We start from the raw sequence: 22642 nt of genomic DNA, 5'->3' as shown, positions 1-22642 counted from the left end.
ATTTACTTACACATTCTCTTTTTTTAAAATAGTTAAGCTCATATTTAAGGAAAGATCCAGCATCATAAAGAAGTCATAAGAAGACTTGGAATATATTTTTGAAAATAAAATAAAGGATAGTAGAAGTAGAGCAGACTAATTTTTGATCTGGCCCAGCAGGCAGGGGCTCTGATCATGCATGGCTTTACAGAATGCAGTGGAGGCATTTAGATTTTATTCTAATGCAATAGGTAATTCATCGAACATTTTAAGAAAAGTTGATGGGATCTTATGTACATTATATAATGTAATGAAAATATATTAAATATAATGTAAATATAATACATCATCTTATATAATGTTAATATAATAAGAATTCTGTCTACTGTGAGGAGAATGGAAGAAGCAAAACTATAAACAGAAACCATTTTAAATGACTATTGTAGAACCCAAATGAGGGATGAAAAGTTTTCATTTGGGTTACATCAGTGGAGTTTGAATGTAGATAAAGCTAAGATAGACTTTGGAGTCAATATTGTTGATGGATTAGATGTTGGAGGTGGGAGAGTGGTAATTAGCTAGGATGGAGTCAAAATAGTCCTCTATTCTGGGTAGAAAAAGATGTCCGTTTCCTTAACTGAGGAAATGAACAAATCACGGTTGGTTTGGTTGAGAGTTGTGCTCATGTGTGTTTTTTTGTTTGTTGTTGTTCCTTTTTGTTTGTTTGGTAAAGTGATGGGATCAAGAGGATTTTTGTATGTTAATTTATCTCAATTTTGATTTCCCTTTAGACATCTAAATAAAGATGATAATTTACATTTGAAAAAAAAGCCTAGATCTCAAGGGGAAGTGAAAACTAGAGTTATTAGTTGGAGAGCTGTTAGCATACATATGGTACTGAAAAGCTTGAGGCTGAATAAAATCTTTCTATAAGAGCTTTTTGTAGAAAAGAGACAAAAGCACATGCAAAAATGAGCCTTAGCAATTAGTATTAGTAATAATAATAACAATAGTAATAATAATGGTGATTAAGGAGTAGAGTAGGAACTTTAAATGACCAGCTGGTAGGAATTCTTGGACCTTAAGAAGAGACTGTTTCAGCAGGAGGGAGTTGGTCAAAGTTTGAATTTTACAGAACTTTTTCTAAATAATATATAGCAGTAGCTATAATGGGGCATCCTTATCCTGTGTAATAAAAATGGCTTTTCATTTTAAATATGAAAATTGCTTTCTGTTTATGATATACTTTTAAGCTTGAGGAAGTATTATTTTATACATACAGATACATGTACCAATCTTTAAGGACTTATTATAAAGATGAGTATTGTATTTTATGAAATGCTATGCTAGCACTGCCAGTATTTAGCCTAGAAGGCGTTAAGGAGCAGTGGTTTGGAGGACAGGCTGCATATGGAGTCACTGAGATGTGTACTCAGATTTCATTTCCATGTTTACTTAGTGTGGCAATGGAAAACTCTTATTTCAAAACTCTTATTTTACTTACAGACATTTACACAGGGCTCAGGCATGAAATCTGCCTCAGTAGATCACAACCACCCACAATATATACAGAACAAATGAAGAAAGGATTTCAGGGGAAAGTTTACCTACAGTTATTTACAATAATGAATCTGTTTTAGATAGAAATACTTCCTAGATTTTTAGTTCATTTTTAAAAATTTCTTTAAAAAGAAAGAAGGATACTATACTGATTATATTTTTTACCTGAATCCTCTATTTTGTGTTATACATTTTTTTTTTTTTTTGCCACATGTGCCATTGTTAATCTTGTCATTTTTCTGAGACATGTCTCCTGTGGTAGGTAGAGGATGAGGTGCTACATTATTAGACTTTCTTTGAGAAAATTCTCATTTAGTTCTTGCAAATTAAAGAGGAAAATTATTGGTGATTGAAAGAATGACCCTAACTGACTCAAAATGAAACCTGTTTTCCTTGAAATCCTTCTGCCCACTTCCTTTGTTTTAATTGACTTGACTCCACAGCTGCCACTCTAGCCTTGACACGCTCCCTGCAGTTCTGTATTGATTCTCTGGGAAAGCTGCATTGAGGCAGGTGCTCTTGAATCTAATTTTTCCATTCAGCTTTACTTTCTATTAGTTTAAAAAGACAACACCATCTCTTTCTCACTAAAGATATATGCCACGGAAGTACACAGACAAGTCCTGGAGCCTAGGGCATTCATTAAACTAGAAGTACCGTAAACATTTATTATATCAGAAATAGCAGACTGCACACCACTGACCAAACAACGAGTGTGTCAAAATGATGCATTAGTTGAATTTCGCTTCGCTTTCCTCTTCGTTTTCCACCTGAGAAAAAGGCAAGGTAGTGATTAGAAAAGCAAAATAAAATAAAGTTGAAGACAGAGTTGCAGGGTAAATGATATCAAAACTCTCTGCAGTTCTAATAAAAGTAAATTGTAAGAGGTCATGACTTTTCATGTTTATTGATTTTTAGCAGTCGACATCATTATTAGCTGGTGGAGAAACAAATTTATCATGAATTCCCAAATATGATATTAGAGGAAGGACAAAGTTCGGGTAGTTTTATATTTGAGGAAATATCAACAGATAGCAAAGAACAAGGAATCCATAGTCAACTTAAAAAAAATTTTCTATAGTTATTAAAAGATAAAGATTGTGTAAAAAAGAGTAAAATGTTCATCTAAAAAATATACTACAGAGATAGTATTAAAATAAGATTTTAAAGTGAGCCAAGGATGAGTAAAACATTTTCCACCCGAGTTTACCAATTTATACTTTCTAAGGTTGTTCTTCAGGTCCTTGAAGCCGTCTGCAAGACAGCAGAAGTTTCGCTAATATAATTGCAAACTTTATACCAGCTCCACAAAGATAAGAACCTTTTTGCATCTTCTTCTTACTTCTACAGTGCCTGGCATACAAAGGAAACTCAGTAAATGTTCTTGAATGAATGAAGCACTGGCAAGGTTTAATGTAATTTTGGAAAGACTGAGTCATCAACTGACCGGTATTCTCGGGTTTACCGACAACTACCTTAGAATAATACCTGTTACTATAATTCCCCATTTCTATTTTGCTGCTGCAGTGCAAAAGAAACAAAAAAGATCAACCTCCATGAACTTTTTAAGAGGAATTTGTTGATATAGGACAACCAAAGGACAAAACTTAAACTTGCTGATATATCCAGAACTCTTTTAGGTTGAATTCTTTATTCTGTTCCTGCATCTTTGAAACAAAATCATAAGTGGATCTTTTAGATATGAGGCGTCTGCTAATCTAAGCCATTTTCACTCAGTTACCACAGCACATCCATGAGTCAATGACTCCTTCCAGTGCTCTAATCACAAGGACGTTTTCCCATAAGCTTGGAGTAAAAGTATTACCTGTATTATGTTACATGGTGTTAAATAAAATATATTTTAGTGAACTAAAATCCTTCTTAACTATAACTGCTTAAAATGTATACATTTTGAAGTAATAACCTATTTATTTCAAAATCGGCCACTCGTAAACTTTTGTTTTTGGTCACAATACCAGAAGGCATTCTTGTAGGTCCATGCCAAGTATTAACTGCATGCAGAGCAGAATGCTCCAATTTGCATTCTCCAAAAAAGGACAACTCAACCAGATTTAATGTATTTTGACTGGCAATTTGTATGCTTAGCCTCTGCCCAACATACTTTACTTTGAAAAAGCCAAACTATAAAACCTAGACTTATAGTTCACAATAGGAAGACTGATAGAGTTGTTTCCACTGATATTGTACCAGCTCTAGCAATAGCATAATTTGTATCTTAAAAAGATGGGAGTGTACCTTGTGGGCAGATATAGTGGGTTTTGCAGTGATTATTTTGGAGAATTCATCTTTTCTACCTTTCTGCAAATGCTGGAGTACTTTTAGGTTATTTCACTATTTATGTGCCATCATAAATTATATGTCTTTGCAGGCCTAATTTGATATATAAAATACTGAGACTTTGTGAAACAAGATTTTAGTTTTTAAATAAAGAATTAGTAAGAATTTAACTTCAGTTAACTTTGTTCTCTTTATTGGCTTCTTTCCCTGCACACACTTGACTGGAGGGAGATTAGTGAGGAAAGAGACAAAGCAGAAGAGAGGTTTTGCCCATTTCTTATCTTCATTGAACTCCTGCTCACTTGCTATTAGATTATCCTTTTTACCGTATACAAAATCGAATTGCCAGTGCCTTTACATTTCCCTTTTTATTTGTCTCCCTTGGATAGTCTTGTTTAAATTATTAAATATAAAGCTTAATTTATCAGTAACAATCTATATAATGATAGACTGGCACATAGAAGTTTGTACCAGCTACATAATCATGAGTGGAAAGATTCAATGTTATTTTACTTAGGCTCTCAAGATTATGTTTCCTTTCAATGATAAAGAATGTAATCTTTCGAGTCAAGACTGCATAGGTGTTTCCAATCAAAAGTACATGCTCTATTGAGTATATTCTCAATCAAATGTAGAGATTTCTCTCACTCTTACTTCCCTTCCTATTTCTGGATGGAAGTTTTACTTTAATATTGATATCTTGGGTTTTGTTTCCTCAAAATCAGTACCTGAGGTGACGATCCAAGCACAAATTTTTATCTGGAAAAGGAACCTAGGAAATACTGAGAAAGCAGTGAGGATGTAAGATGGGGAAAGAAAGATAGCCAATAAAATGTCACTGTTATGGGTAATAGATTTATACCTGCTTGGGAATTCTGGGAATTGTAACAGTGCACCTCCAAGGTTTCCTCCTAAAACACAGGAAGGGAGATATGATGCATTAGCTATAATCTACCTTTGATTAAACCACCGGGCAGAAAGTATGTTAGTTCTCTGACGGAGAAACCGGCAGAGCAGAGAAAGCCCTCAGGCAGAGGGATGCAGATGGACGTTGATCTCTCACATACAGTTGGGCTCCACAAGCTACAGGCACACATGTCCAGCGTCTCCCTTATCAGTATCATAGAGAGGTTACTGTGGTGATCCTGACTCTTCTGTAGGTATCTGTGAGATGTCAGTCATCCATTAATATTGTATTACTAATAACTCACTGTTATTTTACATATGTATACATCTGTACCGCTCAGACGTTAAATAAATAAATAAATAAATAAATAAAAATTTGTAAACTGAGTTGCCATGTATATTTTGAGAAGCACTACTTTAGCATGGCCCTAACCCTGATCGTAGGTCCCAGTCATGGAAATTGAGCATTCCAGATTTTAGATTGTTTAGAGCTCCAAAACAGAGAGGATATAGGATATGTGCCCCTACTTTCCTCGGGAGAGTTCAAGGACACTCTGAGCTTTTTTAGAAATGGGCTTAGGCACATCCTGAAAGATTAATGTATACCTCAACATCCTTAAAAGTAATCTTAAACTTCAGATGTGCTGTCCTCCCTAACCACAGAGGAACAGAAGTTCAGATAGAGAGCTAGGTCACCTGAGGTGTCCAGGTATCAGGGCAGAAGAACATACAGTGCATGAACTTATTTACCAGATATCTCACAAAAAGTATATAGCAGCAAAAATGACTAGGACAAAAATAGGTTAGTTTGTATCATGCATGCTTGATGAAGACGATGAGGCAGAGTGACACACTCCCACTATCATCTCGCTGTACCACTTTCACCCAGAGTATGCGACACCAGCTTTTCTATCAACTGTACTAGAATTTGTTCAGCCCTAGCTTCCTGCAGGGTTTTAACTGTTAATATTTAAAGGCAAACTTTTGGTATTCAGAAAATCCTTTTTCTCATAAAGTTCACTTGTTTCATTGTCTCTGCTAAAACACACACACTTTCACACACATACATGCAAATGCACACTCAATTTTATGTGTCCCTCTTTCCTTAAGTCTAGCTATACCTACGTTTTTCCTAAAAACAATGCTTATAGCAAGCTATTGTTAATGCCTGGATGTTAGGAAGAGGGGAATGGGTACCAGAAAGCACAATGAAAGAAACTTCACTACCTTTATAAAATAATACTCAAGACTCATTTTCAATGCATTGACATGGAAATGGGACAAAAATAAAATAAAAAATAAAAATAAATAAAATTAAGGCTAATTTTTAAGATAAATCAACTCAAGCCTAATTACCATTTCATGAGCAACCTAAATAAATTTGCACCTGGAATGAGAATCTCAAAACAAAACCTTAGTGATGTGAATCTGGCAATTTCCAAGTTATATTTTACGTTGAAAGCTTTTTGACATCTTTTTGAAACCAGAGATGGTGTTTTAGCACATTAATACAGGTGATCAACAGACCAAGTAGGTGCTATCTCCCATCATTACAGTCTGCTTAACAAACACTCTTCACAGAAACATCCAAAATGGATGAACGTTGATTCAAAAGGAATATCATTAAAGTGAGGCTAGAAGTAGACATTCTCTTGAAAGCTGCGTCATTTAGTGCCCGTGGTGTTGGCATGAGTTGCTGCTTGGAATTAATTCTTTTCTGAGTGGACTGATGAAAAAGACAATAACGTGTTTTTGGCAGAGAAACAAAGGGTTTTAAAGTACCTCCACATTTACCCCACTACAAGCCAAGCATTATATTAATATCAAAATAGTCTCTTAACTGTTGGGAGAGAATTCTATAGCTGTTAACGAATCAGAGTACAACCAATGGCCTGGCTCTGTGTGAGTGTGAGTGTGTCTGTCTGTCTGTCTGTCTGTCTCTATGTATGTCCATGTGCTCAAACATGCACTTGGGCCATTTTCCATGGGGATAGGTAACAGAGGTAAGACTTTCTTTAAATTTTACCTTTGAAACTCTAAAGCTTTATAATAAATAAAATGTATCCATGGGCCCAATGAAATTTAACATAATCACAAAGTATGAGTTTCAAAAATAAAGAGCATATGTGTTTACAAAAAAAAAAGATAATATTGTAAGAATATTTTAAAAGCTGAAAGAAATAAATAATATGTGTTTATAAATATTTAAATAAAGTTTGACTTCTACAGTCAAATAAAGTTTTCTAACTCTGACATTTAACATATTTAGACATGCTTCCCATCCAGCAACAGAATACTTATCTCTTTCCATTCAATTTTTCTTTCACTTATTCTAGTAAGGTTTTGTAGTTATCTTAGTTATATTTTATTTTCAAGTTAATTTTTTCTTACACATAGGAATAGTTGTATGTGTACGTGTTTGTGTGTGAATGCACTTGCATGTGTACATGTTTTATTTAATCTTGTTCTAGTCCCTTTTTCCAGTTTATTCTCTAAAGTTTTTTGTATGATTTTCCAGCAACAGTAGTTTTATTCTTTTCACATAGTTACCACTGCCTTATTGTTATTCTGTTTATTTGAAGTCACTTAGTTTTAGTTGCTTTTTTGTAGTTTAATAATCAAATGGCAGCTTTTAATCTCTTCCTTTCCCCAGATAATCTTGGGACCTCCTGCATGCTTTGACTATATTTCTAAGTCCAGAAAAGAAGACGGTCACTTAAGCATTAGTTTTTTTTTTACCTTTTTCTCCTTTCTAATTCACTGGTTTTGTATCCCTGCCACCAAAATAACTCAACTCTTCTATCAAGATGTGGATAGACTTCTACTCCATCTGAGGCTTCAGAGAGGGGGTGCAGGTGTCAGCACATTTTCTTTCAATTGAAAGAGGATCAAGAACCTGAAATCTTGAAAAGAGTTGTCTCTATCTAGAAAAACTGTGCAAGTAAACTGATCTGTGGATTGCCTATAGGAGAGGTAAACCATCCTTGGAGAAGGAATCCTTTGGAGAAAGGACGGGGCCTGCTCCTTCTCTTTTACTGATTGCTCTTCTGTGAAAGACTGGCTGTTCCCCCTGATTATTCATACAACAAGAGGAAGCAACTGTAGTGTCGGTTGAAGCCCACGTCTTCCAGCTGGCTTCTGGGATCCAAAGGACTTCTTGAGACATGCCTCATAGAGAGATTCCAGGTTTCCTGTAAAAGTTCAGTCATGTTCAGCCTATGATTTATCAGTGATAACCCTATATTAACTGAACTTGCATAAATAATTGAAAATTATATTTGCCTAGGAAGACAAAAGAATTTTAAAAGAAACGAAGGTTATGTAGTATTTTGGAATCAGAATGTGTATATCTCATTTTATTTTAGAGAAAGTCATATTGACACATTTAATTACAGAACTGAGGTAGTTTTCTACATATACAAGGCCGCCCAAGTGCATTTCCTACCATTTCGGGCAGACATTTGAGACGTCAGTCATTCACACTGCTAGGCATCTCATTTTGTTTGACTTTGTAGAAAAACATTTTCCCGCAGAGCCTTTAGATGAGTTGCTGATGTGTACTAGAGAACAGACTTATTTTACAAAGATTTTCAAGGTCTTCAGGTTAATCTTTGCGTAAATTATTCCATTATGTAAATAAATATTAACACCATATCACTTGGGCCCTAAGGATAAAGACAAATGCAAATCACTATGTATTTTGCCTTCATTAAAAGCATTTTGGTACAAATGTGAGGGGAAAAAATGAATATTCCAAGTTAACCATGAGGGAAATGCACATGTATATGAATATGCTAGGAAGAGGTGATTAATTGAAACCGAGAACTATTTGAAATCAGTTATTTCACAAATTTATATAACTAGAAAAAAAGCTTTTTTATATTTTGAAGGGCTATTTTTAATACTTTAAAAAGTTATCAGAACTTCGCCTTCCTCTCTCTCTCTCTCATATTCCATCTTTCAATATCAGTAAATACTCTTTTAAACATCGTCCCATTGTCCTCCTTAAGCACAGAAGGCAGTGGCCCGTGAGAAGAACATGGGCCCTGCTGAGAAGTCCCAGCGTGTCATTTGCACTGAGGGTGGCCCTCTGAGCAGCCCCTTTTGCTTTGACGGTACAGTTCAGTCTTGTCGTTCTGGTCAACATCATTTACTTGAATGATTATTTTGGATCGTGTGATCTGAAAAAGTCTGCTTGGCAGCCTGCAAGTCTTCATAAAACGCACCAGAAACTTTAGAGAAAATCCAAAACGTATTTGTGTTAGTTATTTAATTTTTAATACATTAGAATGAATTCGCTACTTAATATGTATAACATTTGCGTTTTTTTCTGTTACCTAAATGTTGTATGTGAAGTTCTCTAACAAACCTACTCTATGGTTTTAAGTTAGATTTTTTGAAAAGATAACATGATTTATTTGGGACCCCTAAAAACACTGGAATTAATTAACTTCCTGATTCCAGAGGCATGTACCTTGAACAGTCTTTAATTGTAAATAATAATACTATCAATATAATAATAACATACAGTTAACATTTCTTGAGAACTTACCATGTGCCAAGCTTTGCACTGTAAGTGCTTTGCACCCCGTTGTTTCATGTTCATTCCCAACTTTTGAACTTTATATTCTAGTCCCCATTTTGCAGTTGACAACACTGTGAGAGAAATTTAACAATTTGTTTAATGTCACACACCTATAAGTGGCCCAAACATGAATCAGACTCACATCTGTCTCTCTCTAACGCCTATCCTCTAAACCATTAAAAAATACTGACTCACCAACCAGGATTCTTTTGTTACAAAATAGGTTAATTTATATAACTATTGTATCTTACTGCCTGCTCTATACTCCACCGTGCCCCCAAACACACATATTTATTTTCTCCCTTAGTAAAAAGTCATAACTCTGAAAACTAAAGAAATATCATGAAAGAAGTTTGGCTATGAATTAAAAGCTGTCGATAAATTTTCAAAGCAATAAATAACCTATTGTGGCTACATCCAAAGTCAGCATTCCCAAATACATTTCAACAAAACATGCCACACATTTTAAAAATGCATTTCTAGAAGATAGCCACGTTTTTCATAGGACTGAAATCACTTGGCCTTTTGCCCTGTGCTTCACAAGGCAGTGGAGATGTGTATGGAGAGTAGAAAAAATACGAGCCCGTTCTGAGCTTCTGCCTCTCCTGCCAACTCCAGCTATCACAGAGACCGTGAATAACCCCTCCCTGCCTGGGATGGTAATTCATCACTCTGTCCCCTTCCGGCTTCCTTTGCTGCTGGGGAGAAGCAATGTGAAATATCATAAGTTGAATAAAAGTTATTTTTCCTCCTGTCTGTATAGATCCTGGCAGGGTGCCTTGTAAAGTGCTTTCGATTACTAGGAGCTATGTAATACCAAACTCCTGCCTAATAGTTGTTGGCACCAGAATAAGTTTAAGTTCTTCAGTAGCCAAAATTTCATCTTGCTTCAAATTCACACTGCTGGGAAGTCCTTTTATGCATCTTAGCAACTTGCCCCTAGGGAGCTCTGCAGGGAAGGACAAGGTAGCTGAATATCTGTGGATGACAGCACAAACACTCTTCCCTTCAAGTTCCTAAATTAGCTTTCCAGAAGTCTGAGGCGAAGTAGTGTCTCAATATAATATTTTATTTACTGTTTCAATATAGTATGTTTCATCAGCCTTATAAAATTAAAGGAAATCATAATTAGCCAAGTATGGCAGATTTTTTTTTCTTTCTAATTTAAAGATACCCACATTTAAAATGCTCATGAAATATCACAGCTTTCCCCCTCAAATGGAGTTATTTTTAGCTTTTTCTTATAACCACATATTTTCTGTATTGTTCTTTTCTAAACATGTATGACTCTGATCAAAGCAATTTGTACACCCCTGTGTTTCAATTAAACAAGATACTCTTCCTGCTTTGTCGTTATAGATAATGGTTTACTGACCCAAAACGGCTACTGAAAGCAGGTCCCTTGTCCCCGTTTGAATGTGTTCTGTAGAGACTGCACTTCGTATGGCACTCGGTGTTCTTCCTGGGAGGCCCAAGTGCAGGTTTGTTAGCTCTACTTATAGGTCGAGTTTTCTAAACTTTGTATCATTTCCATTGTCATCGTTTGGACTCTCTCCAATATAACAAAACATTTTTAAAATATGTGACTGAGAATTTCACACAGTAATGCTTTTTTGAAAAAATAATCTCTTTTATGTTTATGTGATATCTCTATTATACATCCAAATAAGAGTCCCTATGTGTCTTTTGCCTGAAGTATTAGACTGAGTATTCATGTTGAATGAGTGGTCAGCTTTCCAAAAACTTTTCCTATAATATTGTTTCATTTTCTCTGTTGTATCAAGGTTTGTTCTCTCCAAATGAACTGGATCCTTTTTGAAACACGTATTATTAATTCAAATATATTCCAGGACACTTGTTTATATAAAATGCTAAATGCTAACTCTAGACCCAAATAATCGTTATATTAAATTTTGTAGGCATTTCATCAAATCATTCAAGAACATATTATGCTAATTGTATTGTCCTCAGTCAGATTTTTCCTTCCCTCAATTGTTTAAAGACAATGACAGCCATGTCAAAATTATGATTATTTGGCTGACTGTGCCTTTAGCCTTCATGTTCACACCAACTTTGACTGAACCATTATAGTTAATGACTGATTAGTGTAAATTTGAGGTCAGACGCTTTAGACCTTTGAGACAAATTGTTTCTCTAAAATGAATTCTAGGTCATTGTCAGTAGAAACAACTTTGATGGTCTGTACATTATCCTTCCCTGCTTTATACTTTGGAGGCATGGGTCGGTGTGGTTACTGGTGCTGTTGAATATGTTTTAAAATTTCAAGAGCAATTTTCTTACCTAGAATGGGTAAGATGTTCAGAATTGAGTGAGAAGTGGGTAAAATACAATTATTGCAACTTAAACTCAAGTGGGAAATTACAGTATGTACATATGGAGCTGTTTGTCCACTGCTGCTCAGTCTGGGTGGGACGATACCAGCTTCCTCTCCAACTCTGGGACATGATTGGAAACCACATGAAGTTTGAATTAATCACTTCGTGCCACAGTGATTAATTTAACAATCCAGGACAAAACCAAACCACATGTGCCGTTCCCCTCACTTCAGAGTCGTCCCATCAGCATCTGACCTTTTTACTCTGGCTGTGGGAAAAATTATTCTTTTTAAATATATGTCATATAATATATCTATGTTCATCAGGAATACTGACCTGTAATTTTCTTTTTTCTTTTTTTCTTTTTTTGCAATGTCTTTGTCTGGTTTGGTATCAGGGTAATGTTGTCCTCATAAAATGCGTTTGGAAGCTTTTCCTCCTCTTCGGTCTTTTGGAGCAGTTTAAGAAGAATATGTGTTAGTTCTTTGAATATTTGGTAGAATTCACCTGTGAAGCCATCCGGTCCTGGACTTTTGTTTGTTGGGAGTTTTTTGATTACTAATTCAATTTTGCTTCTAGAAAGTGGTTTGTTGAGATTTTCTGTTTCTTCCTTGTTCAGTCTTAGAAGATTATGTTTCTAGGAATTTAGCCTACTATGGAGGAGCTTCTGCTTAGCCACAGGATTGGTCAAGAGTTGTTCTGAATTTTAGTGATAAGTGAATGATCTCCTAAGGTTTCTCTGTCGAGTGGCAGAGCCTCAGTTCTCTGGAACCACCTATAGTGTCACCTCATTTCCACTGAAGACCACACTGTTCATTTTGACAGAGCATGACATTTGGGCCCTTCTCATTGTCTAATGACCCTACAATACATTTCTGGTTGGTTTCTTCCAAATAACCATTTCACTGTTTTTGCTTTCTTCCATTCACTTACATAGACACTCTCCCAAATGCAAACCGTTACCTTCTCCCTAACATTTACATTCTTAGCTCATGACCTGCCTCATACGTCACAAAGAGAAGCAATTGACTAAAAATTCCTTGGCCTTGTCCCTACCAGATCTATACATGTGCATGTACATGTGCCTACACCCCTGCCTTCCTTCTCCTTACAAAGAATGAAGTGTCTCAGACTCTGTCAGCGGCGAATCGCTCCACTTTTGCCTTAGTTCTTATCCCGCCTTTGTCTGCTTAAGGATTTTGCTCGTGTAACCATTCTCTTTCTCTCCCATTTCAGCAATAAGATCCTACATCCTAGACTATTCCCATCTCTAGTATTCTGTACTTTAAAAGGCAGAATAAAACAAGCAATGGATGTTGGCAATAAATACACAACTGCTGCCCTTCAGTCTCTTGTCCTGGTCCATTCTTCTTTGCCAGACTTCTAAATGGTGAAGCGCCCAAGACTCTGTTCACAGCCCACTGTTCTCCATCGCTCTTCTTCTTTCACTTTTCTCGTTCCTGAGTATTTTCTCTCTCTGTGCCCTCCGAGTGCTTTTTTTTTTTTTTATAATTCTTTACCTACAAATTCCGTCTATGTGAAATTACTCTCAAATTTGAATTTGTAGCTGACCTTTCTCAGCAGAACTCCAGATATTTATATTCAGTCTACATGACATCGACATCGACACTTGGAAATCTAATTCACATTAAAAATTAGCACGTCTGAAGCAGATGTCTTGATATCCGCCCCGTCCCTGCTGTTGTCCCTACCAAAGTTGTTCAGGCCAAAAGTATAGGAATCATTTTTAATTTTTATCTTTCACATGTCTCTTACCTAAATAGCTAACTTAAGTCTAAGCAACACCACCTCGGACACGGATTCTGGAAGTGTCTGCTGGTCATTCTCTCGACTTTCACCACCTTAGCTCAACCAACCTCTATTGCTCAGTCTTCTCTAACAGCTTGTTAACAAACTATAGTAGCTTCCCTGCTTCATACACTCCAAGCATGTTCTGCTACTCTCAGAATCAGTTCTAAACACTGCACTTTGCTACATGATCTGCCTCATACTTACTATCTGTAATCTCATAATGACTTCCCTCTCAATTTGTTTGTCCTAATCACCTCCTTATAGAATATACGAAACTGATATATAGTCTTTCTGTTGTTATGTAGAGCATGATAAACAGGCCCCTGCACGTTGGCTTCTGAACTCGCTGCTCCCTTTCTCCAGATAAAACTGTTTCTTTGTGTCTTTTAAGTCCTGTGAAAGTCTATCACGTTTTGGGAAAGGACTTTCCACACCTAATTCTCAATAGTTCTCTTCCTCTAGTCACTGGTTTTCCCATTATTATAGTTCATTCTTTTCTACTTATTATTAGTTACAATGTGAATGCGTTTAATAATTTTCCCCTTCCCTTTAGAATATAATCTCCACGGGAGCAGTGGCTTCGCTAGTCTTGCTCACCATGTATCACAGCCATTAGTAAAGATTCTTTTGTGAAAGAATGAATGAAATTGCTTTACCAGGAACATGTAGGCCTCATTTAAGCTTCCTAACTTATTCTCTATCATGGATATTTTATAAGCAACATCTTCTAGCGAGCTGCAAAAGCATTTTGGCACCTGCATTCTTGTTCTGACTTTGTTCATTCATCCCACTTGGCAGTACAAACCAGTGACAAGGGCTCCCTAGCCTCCTTGTGCACAAATGTCAGGATCGGTATGGTTGCCATCCACAGATTTTTATTTATACCAGCACACGCAGATGGGCTAATGGGCCTCCTAAAGAGATGCTGCAGAAATTTCGCTTTCCAGCTGGAGACTGGAGAAGATGCTTGAATATAAGGAGAAATCTCCCCCGATATTATTACTACATAGTTGAACTTATATCCTGAATATGCAGATTACTTTCTATGTAGTTTATAATCTAGGTCAGTACAGATGATTAATGTCAGCTATATCCCATCAGCATTCAAGAAGAATTCTTAAATTCAAAGTTAATAGTGGCAGTAGAATTCATTCAGCCACTATTCAGCATAAAAGAGGTTCTACAGAATTAACAAATTAATCATAAATATACACCATCTATACATATATATTGCTCTTAAATTTCCCCATATATAAATGAATGTGTATCTTCAGCAGGAACAAAAAAGCCATAAATAGTGCTATATCTAGGACACCTTATCTACAAAATCCCACATAAGGGATTTTTAATTTGCCTTGACTGATTTAGTCATTCCACAAATATTAGCTGAAAATCTACTGAGTGTCAGGCCCAATTCTGGGTGCTGGACGATAACATGTACAGAAAGGAAAACATGCCTGCTTTCCTGAGCATGCATTCTTATGTGTGGGGGGAAAAGATAATAAAGAAATAGATGAGTACATATATGTTCATCCTGTGATGCTAAGCCTTGTGAAGGAAAATCAGCTTGGTGAGGAGAGAATAGCTAGATGAGAGCAGAATTATATTCTCAATAGGTTGCTTCTCCAGCCACTTAGATACTGTAGCATGGAAACAAAGGCTTACAGATGCGGATATATGGGGTCGCCAGGGAGGAGTGGTCCTGGAAGGAGAAATAGCCAGTGCAGTCTTGCTATTTGAAGAGTGATGTATAAAAACAGAAAGGAAGCTATGTCTGGAACAGCAATTTTGTTTTCAGATCATACTATTTTTCAGAGTGGCTTACTGACATCTTAGATTTGGAAATTTGTGGGCTACTTGTTGGAAAGAGATAGGAAATCGAGGAAGAGATTAAAAACATATGATGAATTCACTGTTTTCTAGAAAGTACAAAATGGACTTTAAAAAGTTTATTACTGAAAATATTAGTCCTGTGATAATGTCCTTGCAAAAATATTCTAGGAGAAAATAAGTTTGATATATGCTTTGTCTTAGATACTGTAGAATAGTATTATTTTACATTATATCCAAGTATATGAGAAGACTTATATAGGAGACACTCAGTTATGTTGATCCCAGAATCATAGAAACTTACTTATTCACAGATTTTTGTTTGTTTAGGAAATACATTTAGAAAACAATTGCATTAGAAATGGAGAGTCGAATCTGTTGTAATGAGTTAAAGACTACCTAATGAGGGTGAAGACTGCAGTTAAAAAAAAAAAAAAAAAAAAAAAAGAGGCTCCAAAATGCAATGGCTTGAAGATAATGGAGGACTTGGTAGCATGAAGCCATATAGGTACCAAGGATAATGTGGGGGAACATAGATGGGTCAAGGGCAGAGGTTGGTCACCTTTGTCATCTTCAATATGTACCTTTCCAGGTTTGCTCTAGTCCTCAAAACATTTACAGTCATCAAAAGGTCTCATCAAAGACAGATATTTTTCTTTGCTGTGTTCTAGAAGATAAATTTAATTATAGCTCAGTTCTACATTAATGATGAAGTATACCATCTTTATTAAAAGATGGCTATTAGGATGCCTATGCCAACTGAAATTTAGCTTGCCTCCTGTTCCCTCTACCCAATGATGTCACAAAAAATTTTACAAAACTGAAAGTCATCATCAAGTATGGCAATTTCTTGTAGATAGAGAACCTATTTGGTATTCTTCTTAGCTCACTTGGTTCCATAACTTTGGTTTTTTTTCCTCCTTATTTCTGCCTTCCCTATTATTTGAGGTGAATAGGCCCTCAAATAATATTGTTTTATTCAATTTGTTTCATTATAACAGTGGTGAGATGCTATAGGAACTTAAATCTTGTTTATATCAATTAGCCTATGGTAATTTTTTTATATGCCATTTTGCTTAAAGTCACAGAACCTATCAATGATGTTAAGTGAGGACTTACTGTATTTACCTTTCTCTGCTTGGTCCTAAGTTGGAAGCAAGGACAAAAATTAGAGAAGCTGTCTGTTAATCAACTCCTAGGCATTCGGGGCTGATTATTACAGAAGTTATAGTTTGTCTTCCTGGATGGTTACTAGAGATGTGAGTCTGTCTTCCTACAAATCAGACTTACAAAGCTGGTTGGCCTCTGGGATTGTCATTTAGAAAAAGGATTCCAGGGCAGGTTGTTGTAAGTTGTTAATCTATATTCTGTTTTTACTTTTAACCTGGTCATTGTCTATTTGTATATTCGGTTTCTCATATGTTTATTAGTTCATTTGTTTCTTTTCTTCCTTTTTAATCAGCCTTTTGATTGTTGCTACAGATGGTTTGCTCAGGGAATCTGAATCACCATTTCAACAGAATGAGGAATCTCACCACTCTCTTATCCTTAAAAAGCGATTTGTTCTCCTGGGCTTCTCTGATACCACACTTGGCTGGTTTAATTACTATCCAGCTGGTTGCTGCGTCTCAGTTTGCTTTTTTTGGTCCATATTCTGCTGTATCTCTAAATTTCACAGTGACAAAGCATTTGTCAGATTTTCTTTTTCCATTCTCTTCCCCTCCCTTCCCTTCGCTTCTCTTCTCTTCTCCTCTCTTCTCTTCCCCATTCTCTAAATTCTTTCCCTAGCAAGTTATCTAGTTTCCCATGCATTCTATACACTAATGACTCTCAAAATTATGTCTTCAAATAACACCTCCCCCTGAACTACATATTTGTAAAATATACCTGATTTATTGACATCTCCACTCTGATATCTAGAAAGCATATCAAACTTCTAAGGACACCACAGAACTCTTCGGATCCGTATAACAATGTACTGCCCACCTCTAATCCTTAGACACCTGTCTTAGTCAGCGTGGCCTGCCATAACAAAATGCCAGAGACTGGGTTAAGCAACAGACATTCATCTTCTCACAGATCAGGGTGCCAGCACGGTCAGGTTCTGGTGAGAGCCTTCTCCCTGTCTTGCAGACCGCCTTCTTCTTGCTGTGTGCTCACATGGCTTTTCCTGAGAGCGTGTGTGGGTGGAGAGAAAGAGTGATTTCTCTCTATTCTTCTTATTAGGGCACTAATACCATCCTGAGGACTCCCAACCTCATTACCTCATCTAGCCTAATTACCTCCCAAAAGACCTACTGAAGTCCCCACTGGGCTTCAAACTTATTTGGGTGATTAGCCCCATGTTTAAATACCATCACATTGGGGGTTAGGACTTCGACATATAAATTTGGGTTGGGGAGGGACACATTTCAGTTTACAGAAACATCTCAATATATTATACTTCTATTCAGTTGTCAGGCCAGTACCTAGGAGCCTTTATTATTCTTTTATCATATCCCATATTCAGTGTCTCAGTAAGTACTATCAGCTTTATCTTCAAAACATATTCCATATCCAAACAAATCGTGACATTTCTGCCGATCAAATGGTAGTCTAAAGCACTGCAGTTTTTTGACCACCAATAGCCTCCTAACTCATCTGCTTTTCTGATTCTTTCCCCTATACAGTCCATCTTTTACACAGCCCAAGGATATTATTTTCTTCCTTAAAGTATAAAATATTATAACTCCTCTACTTCCAATTTCACATGATAAAATACAATCCTCCCTATGGCCTGTGACTCTACCTGATTTTATTCCTGCCTAAGACGTCATAGGCCCTCCTCTCTCCTGTTTTTCACTAAATACGATTCTCTAACGGACCTAATGAGTCCTGTGTCAGCACCCCTGGCACCTGCTATTTTTTCAGCTTGAAGGCTTCTTTCCTCAAGTTTTCAAAAAGCTACTTTTTATCTCGATGTCTACATTCAAATATCATCTTTCAAAGAGGCCTTTCCTAGCTATAAGAGATTCCTAGACATTCTCTATCACATTATCCTATTATACATTTATCATAATACTTACAAGCCCTTGAAACAATTTCTCCACTAGATATAAGCTCCTTGAGACAATGAATCCATTTTCCTGATCCATTAACATAGCCGCAGAACTGAGAACAGTTACCAGGCTCATAGCAAATACTGAATAAATATTTGCTGATTTATTAAAATAAACTAAAGCTGGAATAGGACTAAAAATTAAAATGATGACAGAGAAGCAGTCTTCCATTTTCTTTGGAATACGGACGGGTGGACAACAGATGGCGCTATGATTTTCATTGCCTGTAAACTCATGGGTCATCAGGGAAAAAGAGATCACTATAGATACTTCTTTCCCTCTAGAGTTTCACCTGGGGAAATAAACAAAGGTCAAGGAATTTTGATTGATTCTGCCATTGACTAACCGTTCTGAAGCGGCAATAATTAATTAAGGAACTAAAACTTAAGTACGGATAATCCATCACCTGAACTAGAGCACAGCAGCAGGACTAGATGTTGGTGAGAAGCACCATAGCTCTAAACTACAAAGGGCTTTTAAAGAGTTGTAAACTTTAGCTGAGGGATAAGCTCTTTGATTAGACAGTAACTAACAACTGAGGACAGCTAGAGACTGTATTAGTTGGAGCACTTGCCAGTGGAATCGGAGCTTATGTTAAGATGTAATTTTGGTATGATTAAAAGAGCATTGATTTTGACATCAAAAAATTAGACTCAGAGTCTCAAGTTTTCATTTCTTAAGTGAGCAAGGCCTTCTCCTAGCCTCTATTCCCTCACCCGTCACCAGGATAATAACATCTGACTCACAGTTTATTGTGACTAAATACAATAATGTCTCATAATAATGTCACCATAAAATACTCTATGCATTTTAGGAACCAAACTTAAATATCGTTATGTTTTTTTCTTTAAGTAAAATGCGCATTGGCAACTAATTGTATGTTAAATTTTAACCAAGAAAAATTAAACTTCTTTAAGAATATTCATTCCAAATTCTACAATCTCTATCCCACCTTACCTTTTAAAAACCAGGTGTCATTGACTGTTGCAACCAAATATGTAAGATCTCCATCAAAAGGTTATTTTGTTAGCCTGTAAATGCATAAAATCGTGTGTTCATGGGGCAGTTAATGAAACAAAACAAACGAAACATTTGGCTTATTTGAGTCAGCACAGTGAATTCTCATGTCATAGTGTCACAAGTGGATTTCCATTATTCACATTTGCCTTTATGGGGTCTTCTTTAAAATATTGACATTGTCATTTTCACTTTAAGAGTTAAGAAGGTTTAAAAAAAAAAGATTGGTTATAAAAAGTTATATAATTATGATGATATGTAGGTTTAGAAAATTTAAGTCATGCATCCATTCACTGTGCAATGCTGTGGGGATAGTCTCCTGATAAACAAAGACAGTGTCCGTACTCGTCCTATAAAGTATACAATGCAGCAAAGGAAGACAAGGGTTAAATTAAGCAAATGACATTTTCGAAATGCAAAGACTGCAATTATAATTGTGGCAAGTGAGCCAAAGGATAATCTATTTCTTATGATTAAGTACACTAGGAAGACTATTTTTCAACTAGGAAGATGTAGGAGGAGTTTTACTTTGCATAAATGCTAACTTTTCAAATATTCAATGTCATTTTTGAGAACTTTCTTTTCCATTTTTAATAGTTATTATCTAATCATACACTACTCTTAAAGCATTTTGTTCATATTATGGAATAATAATAGTCATATTATTAGACAATCCTGAATGGTTTCTATCTTATTTTTCACTATCACTATTATAAGCATTTCAATTAGTTTTTGCATTTTAGTATTATATGATGACATTATTTTTTAAAGACCGTATTTGATTTCTATCATGTTTATGTTCAGAAAATCTTGTATTTTTTCTTTTTGTTTATCTGACTATGAGCTTTAAATAAGCATTTCAAGTAATTTAATTGCTGCCTGTCCATTTAAATTCTGACTTATAATAAAATTATCTTTAAGCTTTTGTATCTGATTTCTTTTTAGTTGAATGCTATGGAATATACTTTCTCAATTGAAGTTATTTATATTTTCTTTACTAAGATTTTTTTAACATCTAACTTGTATCTTACTTGAGGAAAAAAAATGTCTGGTAAAGTTTGCCTATAGCTTTCACAACAGTCAAAATAATCTTCGCATCTTCAGAGAGAGAGAGAAGCATTCAGGAGCATTCACTGTGTTAAAAAAGTGGGCAATCATATGGAACAATATGGAAGCCGCAGGACTGAGCTAGTTAATTATCCCTGAAATATTCTTTATCCTGATGAGTGATGTATACTTTAAAAATACATTGTGCATTCTTAAGTTTCTAAGATATTTGAATTATAGTGTGCTATAAAGCTATTTGATCTGTTTATACAGATCATTGACTTTGGCTTAATTGTCTAGGCTCTTTGCAGAGGGGCATGTTTGGCATAGAGAAAAATTCCTTCGGGTGAAAATGAACCTTTGTAATCGACATGCACCAGGTTGTGTGTTTTTTTCCCCTAATAGCACTACCATTTTGGGAATTGACCTAGATGCCCAAGAAAGTCTTCATTATTGAGAATTTATGTTTCTCTGGTGGCTTTTATTTGCTAAATTAGCCTCTGCTGCATATTAAACATTGATAGCTAATGCCGCTTTATTGCTGCTGGTCCTATTCAGCATCTCTTTTCACAGAACACAATCTACATAATTAGAAAATAGCATGACTTCTGTATCTCGCCCATCAGGAGGGTAAAGATGTTGCACTCCTGCTTTCATTTCATATGCCAACCTTCATAACGCTGATGTGATAATAACATTCTTTCAATTTAATAATGGTAATAGTTGTACCGAATTGTCTTGCCCAAAGTACCAATGAAACAAAGAAAAGATGTAAATTTATTAAGAAAATCAAACATCACATTTAACTTAGGGGCCAAGGAAAATTTTAGAAAAATTTAGTATTCCATGGAATCACTGTGTCTGTACTGTCACCAAGAGTGACAAATGAAACAAAAAGCAGTCCACAAACTACTCAAAGTATTGCTTTGAGTATTGCTTATAAACCAGTCCACAAACTACTCAAAGTATTGCTATGCATTTTATATTCATATTTTCCTATTGTTCATTTATGTTCCATTTAACTAAGGCTCATAAAAAGAATTTAAGGTATATTCCTAGAATGCCTTCCTGTGATATCTCATTATCTATGAAAATGTCAAGTTTTACATATAATATTGAGGGATTACACACAAATTTAAATAGAAGGCCAGCAACTAATTTACTGATATGCTATACCCTTTGATAGCTAATAAATTAAATTCAACCAGCTTTGGTTAAGTATTAATGATATTCATGGAAATATTGTAAGTATTAAAAAGGAAACAAAAATGAATAGGCTGCTTCAAGTTACTTAGAGTAAACTTGAGGAGCCATTTATAGAACTAGGATTTTAGATTCAGCTCTGTCTTGGTATAATAAACTAGTAGAGTCCATGTGGATGCATGGTCACTTTGTTGTCTTTGAGAGGAAAGTGCTTATTTATATACTTTTATAGGGAACTGACTTAAATGTCTCCAATTGTGTGTGTACTTTAGATTGCACCTTTAAAATGTATTGATAATAAATCTTAATTCAAAAATCTTATAAAATAAATTGAGGTTTTATTTATACATTCATTGAAAATATTACAAACCCACTGATGACAACACAAGTGTGCTCATATTGCTATTTCGACGGCATTATTACTGATTTGAGAATTCTCATCTGCAAATGTTTGTGTCCACGCATATGCACATAAATATATAATTAGACATATATTTAAATTTGCATCTATAACTATGTCTTTATTCCAAAATGATATCACTATCTACATCAGCATCTACATCAAATTATGTATCTATCAAAACTGAGACTCTGATAAGATCCTGACTTTTTATAGAACAGTATGTCATAGGTATTTTTTCATTCATTAGACCCACAAAATATAGTGTATCCGTGTGTGTGTAAGATATATTATGAATAGATGGATCTAGATCATTATTTTGCCAAGTACACAGTATTCTGTGGCATGGTATTTTATACTATTTAACTAAGCTGGCATTGTTGATTATATAGATTATTTAAGAAACTTTACTATTAGAACAATGCCTTTATGTACATCTTTGATTACTTGGCTTATTATTTCAGTTGTCTCCTGCTAATTTTGATTTATTAATCAGTTATAAAGTATGTACATTTAAAATATTTACACATATTTACACATATTACTCACTTGTCTCCAGAAACGTTGTCCC

At 35.4% G+C, this 22642-nt stretch overlaps 1 protein-coding gene across 1 annotated transcript in view; it reads left to right on the top strand.

Annotated features, from left to right (window-relative positions):
• The window catches only part of GALNTL6 (polypeptide N-acetylgalactosaminyltransferase like 6), a 952184-nt gene that overhangs the window by 185837 nt on the left and 743705 nt on the right, over positions 1-22642 (top strand). The window lies entirely within an intron of this gene.

The sequence above is a fragment of the Pteropus vampyrus genome, unplaced genomic scaffold (genome assembly GCF_000151845.1).
Source record: "Pteropus vampyrus isolate Shadow unplaced genomic scaffold, Pvam_2.0 Scaffold53, whole genome shotgun sequence".
Taxonomy (NCBI): domain Eukaryota; kingdom Metazoa; phylum Chordata; class Mammalia; order Chiroptera; family Pteropodidae; genus Pteropus; species Pteropus vampyrus.
This window is presented reverse-complemented; position numbering and strand designations above follow the sequence as displayed.